This window comes from Ictalurus punctatus, chromosome 7 (assembly GCF_001660625.3).
Source record: "Ictalurus punctatus breed USDA103 chromosome 7, Coco_2.0, whole genome shotgun sequence".
NCBI lineage: Eukaryota > Metazoa > Chordata > Actinopteri > Siluriformes > Ictaluridae > Ictalurus > Ictalurus punctatus.
In genome coordinates, this window is record NC_030422.2 from 3,202,839 (window position 1) to 3,208,838 (window position 6,000).

At 42.4% G+C, this 6,000-nt stretch overlaps 1 protein-coding gene across 1 annotated transcript in view; it reads right to left on the minus strand.

Moving 5' to 3' along the window:
* Positions 1-5,173, minus strand: part of brinp2 (bone morphogenetic protein/retinoic acid inducible neural-specific 2) — a 161,286-nt gene extending 156,113 nt beyond the window's left edge. Inside the window, exon 1 of the mRNA XM_017471153.3 lies at positions 5,038-5,173. The gene's annotated coding sequence lies outside the window, so the exon portion shown is untranslated. The remainder of the gene's footprint in view (positions 1-5,037) is intronic.
* Between the last annotated feature and the right edge of the window lie 827 nt (positions 5,174-6,000).

Sequence of the window (6,000 nt, forward strand, 5' to 3'; positions counted from 1 at the left end):
TTCAAAGAAAAAAGTCAACTTTGAAATGAACAGGAAAATGAATAGGAAAATTATTCAAATGTCATTTTATGTCCTAGTTTTAGATTTGGAATTTATTCTTAAAACACGATAATATTTTTTTCCTTTATTTTGCTTTGGGTGTCTTGTTTTGTCATTATTTGTTTGTACATTAAAACAAGATTATTTCTACCGTGTTGGCCAGAAACTGCTTATTATTATTATTATTATTATTATTATTATTATTATTATTATTATTATTGATCTCAATGATAATATGTTCCACAGCTGTGGAAGTGCCTTCAACACTCGCACACACTCTGGCCATGGCTCACTCCACCAAGTTCAGAACAACTCACACTGACAAGCTGCCCAAGGCTGGGAGGTTATTGGGATTGAATCTTTTATTTTATTAAGCATGCAAATGGTCAAAACAAGTCCTTTATTCGAGCTATACAGCAACCGCATTGAGCTAGACTCATAGAAGGAATGAAATATTTGTATTTAGATGATTTTAAACAGCCTATATAAGTGAATGTGCATAATTTAACCTAAGGGCTCTGTGTGTATGTGACCACACATATCTCTGTCAATTTCTGTGTATTTACTTAAGGTTTTGGACGTTTTTTACAGTTCCTATAATCCACAGTTCTCGACCTTTTCTGTCACAAGATCAGTCACGAAGTCAGTAGGTGTATTTGACTTCACACAGCCCTGGCTTGGTTCGGTTATATTTTTATTTCTTTATTTTTGCTCTTGAGTTGGAAAGAACGGCACACCATGATGACATGCACCATGATAATCAAACATGAGCAAGGCGGAAGCAGTTTTCACAGCTAGGTGCTGCAGCTGCTCTCCACCGACTGCGTGAGCTCAGCTCCTCATATCTCACGTCATATCTCATGCCAGGTTTATCCAAATAAAATGATTAAAAACACTGACTCAGATGTATTGAGAAGTAATAATAATAGGAATCCCTTCATATAGACACACACACTGCATTAAAAACATCATGTAACATCACATTACAATGTACAAAGTTTTTCAGATTGACATCCAGTTCATGTGCCTCTCTAGTCACAATATTTTAAACGGTTTTATGTATTACTACTCTATTTCACTTATTTCTAAATTAACCTGAATACAGATTTATAAGCCAGTGCAAATACTGCAGTAAGAACTAATACATGTGCAATGTCTGGCTCGTACTTGCAGCCAGTGGCGGCAGAGATCATAAAAAAATGTCTTGATGTGTGTCTTCTCGTCTCCATGACAGTCAAGGCAAGGCGCAAGCTACACTCAAATACACCCTGTACGTCTGGCAAGGGTTATTTATGGGTGTGTGGGTGCTTGTGAATAGGTGAGTTCAAACAGTAGGTGTGTATGACTTCATGCGGCGCTGAGCAGACCGATCGGCAGCTGACTTGAAGCAGTGCACGCAGGCTAGAATTTTTGTCCGACTTGAGACAACGCAGACGCCACATCACCGTGACGTACGGCATCAAAGTACCGCGATAGCCGGCTCCTTCAGCTCCAGAGCGGCTGCACGAGCTCTGATGACGACACAGCTATTTCATGATTGGCCAGACTCACCGACGAAAACGCTGACATGTTTATTACTTTCATGTTTACCTGCTCATGACACCTTCAGTTCCGCTAAGAATAATATCAAATATAAAGTTCTATATAAATCACAGACCCCACTTTATTGGTTAATCTATTCAGTGAAAAGTGTTTCTGGTTGCTACATGTAAAATTCAGACGTCTGTTTATCTGAGAAATATTACACCTGGTCCACTTCGTCTGCGATCAAGAAAGCGAACAACACGCGAGCGTTACTACGGGAACCAGGGAGTGTCCGACTTGACGGCTCCGTTTTCAACTCCTCCCCCAATTGCAAGCGGCGACTCTCGCCGATCGGTTACATCCGGCCGCAGCTGAAGCCGTACACACCTGGTAAAATGGACATGTGGGAATTTGTTTGATCCTGTGTGTAGTGATCATGTGACAGTCAGCTGAGGATCATTTGCAACTCCCTTGTTGGCCCCTCCCCATGTAATTAATTTTACAAACAGTGCAAATGTGAATTATAATTATTTCATTTAACATTTTAATACCACATACCACTCTACACACTCTGTGCTTATTCGCTATAATCATGTAGAGACCCCTGGCCACGTTCATGGTTCAGTAAACACCTGTTTTCTACTAGTAGAAAGCGTTGATTTAATTACTTGAATGCTGTGGCTCAAAGGAATGACGTTATCTACCTGGCACAGTTAGACACAGCTTCACTAATAAAAAAAATTAAAAATGCTATAATTTTATTAAGCAAAAGTCCTGGCTGCTTCCATTTCTTCCTGCTAAATGGGAGGGTGTAGTATTGTAGATCTGCTTATTGCACATATTATCCAGCAGTAAACCGGTAGAAATATAAAAATAATTTTATTTGCACTTGGCCCTTCTGTAAATTGTTTCCTGGATATGATCGATATGTCATTCACATCTTCACAGAATAACACCTGGACACACATTTGACACCACCAGCAGCATGCCCTCAGGTACAGGAAACACCATCATGTCTTTTTGCATGCACTTCTCCATTCACTTTCATACAGTTTTGAACCACAGTTTGATGAGACGAATCTCATCAAACTGTGTCAGGAGTTCCTAGCACAAATGTGAGAATATGCAGCGTATCATCTTACGTGGACTGAATCTCCTCTGGCAGTAGTGTTGGAAATCAATTGCACATTTGGATGGCAAGTAAAGCACTCCATAGAGCTCTCCGATATCCAGATCAATACATGAAATAGATAATCATTTGGCCATGTTTAGCCATCTTATCCGGGAAGCTGTCCTTATTGTTTTTCATTCGAGTTTGCTGTGGTATATGCGCACTCTAAAAGGGCTGGGAATAATAATGTGCTGCTGCATGGTAATGTACGAGCCATCATTTGCCCCATGCTCCCTCTGTAGGCTAAAGAAGGAAGTGCGACAAAACCGGCAGCTATTCATTTGGGCTAGATTTAAACAGTTTATCCATGAGATTTTGAAAAGCAACCTTGATCCTAGATAAGATAAGAGATTAGATGAGACTCCCTTTCCACATCTAGTGAAATACATTCGACAACTGTTTTGCAAACTATCTCCTTGCAGTAATTTTATTTATTATTTGTCCATTGCGAGAAAGCCTGATGTGGCAGGTTCCGAAAGCCATGGCGAACACCATTTCACCAAGAAGCTGCTTTTCTAAAAATGAATCGCATTGAAACCTACTGAAACCTACCGTTTAATCGCAGCGAGAAAGAGCAAAGGGAGAAAACAGTGAGCAGCTTATGCAATCCCACACCAGATTAAATAATAAGCAAGCCGCTTTATTTTTGCAAAGGAGATAAAAAGACTCCCTCCTATTTCGATTGAAATGTCAATCTGTTCCTTGCCTGTCTCAGCCAGAACTGAGTAAAGAAGATTAATATACATGTGTGATCCTACAGAGTGCTTGGTTTAACCCCTCCTCATGGTGCTGCGATGCCTGTGGCCCCTGATGAATGAAGGAAAAACCAAGGCGAGAGGAGAAAAAAGAAGACACACATCCACACATTCTGATTCTCAATCTCTCCTTCCTGGCAATGCCTGGGCTTTTAGCCAAGCCTCACCACAAGGATGTTTTACCCTGAGAGCTCAAGGATCTGTGGGGCGGCTTTGCATTGCCGGTGCTCAAAGTGTCCATCTATATAGGCTGCAAAATAAAAAACAGGAAGGAAAAATGTATAGAAAGCCAAGCCAAGGGCTCTCCTTGTGTTGAGAGCAACCCTCAAAGCAAGGAGAATTACTCCTCAGAGGCGGGTTCTCGATTTAGCCTGAGGATGCCTCAGTGGTTGAAACCAAATCCGTCTTAATGAGACACCGGCAAAGAAGAAAATGCCCCCTAGACCACTGATACGCCAGTCACGAAAACTGATTAGACAAGCCTTGGTGTTAGCAACATAAACGCATCTTGTCACACCACAGTACAAATTACGATTAGCAGATCATGCCTAATTAAACTCTGTGTGAACCGTTGCTGGCTGACCCTCATCTGCTCCGAGGGGGCACAAAGAGTAAAAGAGCATACCTTCGCAATCTTGTAAGGGTGGTGGGTTGGAAATGCACATACACGTTACTGCCACTAACATCTGAGCAGCTCAGACAAATGAATCACCACAAACTAATGATCTGAAACAGATTTCCTAGCGATGTACCTGAACAGCGCTAGCCCTTCGGTATATATTTACGGGAGCAAACAGCAGTGAGGAGCGGACAGGACAACACAGCAGCACGCATAAACAGCAAACATGTCCTGAACTTTAATGTGCTCCTGAAGAGCTGAATCACACACAGTGTACACTCTTTACATGCTGTAGATAAACCACACCAAGGATACGGAATCCTTTACAGACCTACAGTCACATTTAAATCGAACACCTTCGGCTAATCAAGTGCGCCGATTGGGATCTGTTTCATCGGATGTGCTCAGGGTCGAGACCCAATATCTAGGTCAGCGGTCAGCAGCTCGGCTTCACAAGATCTTCCCTCCTGGTGATAAACGGACAGATGGTCTGAGATAGACAAGATCTCCAGCCTTGACTTCCTTCTTCTACACACCATGATCTTAGATATGCTAATTAGCTGAATCAGATATAGAAGAATTTGATTTTGCGAGGGTGTAGAGATCTAGGGCAATAATGCCTAACCTCATTATTGGAGATCTATCGGTTTATTTCGAGATGTATCCTGACTAATATAATATATACTATAAATAGAAGAAATAATTTTTTTTTTGGTTTTTTTGGTGGTAGATATTCACAACCAAGGATTTAGATCTTGACACCTATCTATAGGCTACTAGCAAACATCAAGCAGGTTCCTAGAGAGTTCCCTATCTAATCATGAAGCCTGATTATCTGGAGCAGGTGTGCTGGATTGTGCTAATGAACTTTGGAAAAGGCTTGTTCATCGCAAAAGCATCCATGTTTAGTTTGTCATACGCATGCATACCCAAACTGCACTCCTGTCTCTGGTCTGCGCGTTTTCCTTCAGCTTGGAATGGCAGGTGGAGATGTTGTCCCACTCCTGGATTAAGTAGGCTAGATTAACCGGATGAATGCAGTCTTCTTCAGCAGCTCCTCATCAGCATCCTCTACGGGCTGAGAAAAAAGGTCAGCTGAAGAAAAGGTAATCCGGTCATGATCATGTCATGCTGCGCTCCTCGGATTGCGCAATAACGACAAGCCGCGGTCCTTTGAAGCGTTCACCTCACGTGCGCTTACTGACACTGGACGCTTTTTAACGAGGCGCTGTTTGCTTTAAAGCTGGAAAGTTTTCCCTAGGCGTTCAGGTGAGCGTGCATAGATCGCAAATAAAAAGATCCGCGCGAGGAAATAAATAAATACATAAATAATAATAATAATAAATCCACAGAGAGCATGACTGTCCTCAGCGCGCGCGCATTATCCACCGTTCAGAGAGCTGCCTCGTGCTGAGGAAAAGCCGTGACCTCATCATGCCTCAGTCAGTGTCAGAGGAACAGTCTCAGTGCATCGATCCTACACTGTGTACAACTCTTAAATAGACAGCCTACAGTCCATCCCTGCTCGAGCTCCACAAGCGCGCGCAGCACCGAGAGCGGGAAAGCAACTCTTTCTTTTCAAAGCGCGCTGTCCGAGCTAGAGATGAGGCCCCGCCCACTGCGCTCTGATTGGTCGAGCAGCATGGGAGAGCGAGAGCAAGAAAGAGAGAGCGAAAGAGAGAGAGACAGAGAGAGAGAGAGAGAGAGCAGAGTTTAGCCCTGAAGGCAAAGCTGCCTAATGAAAGTGAAAAACAGTTTTCTCCCAAACGCTTTAGTCAAATTTTGTAGGCTGCAGATTTGCTTGTGACTCCTGGCAAATCTGAATTCATAATGAAAATGTCTCCCATTATATTTTTATGTACCCAAAGGTCATGTAGGGGCCGTAACTAGGA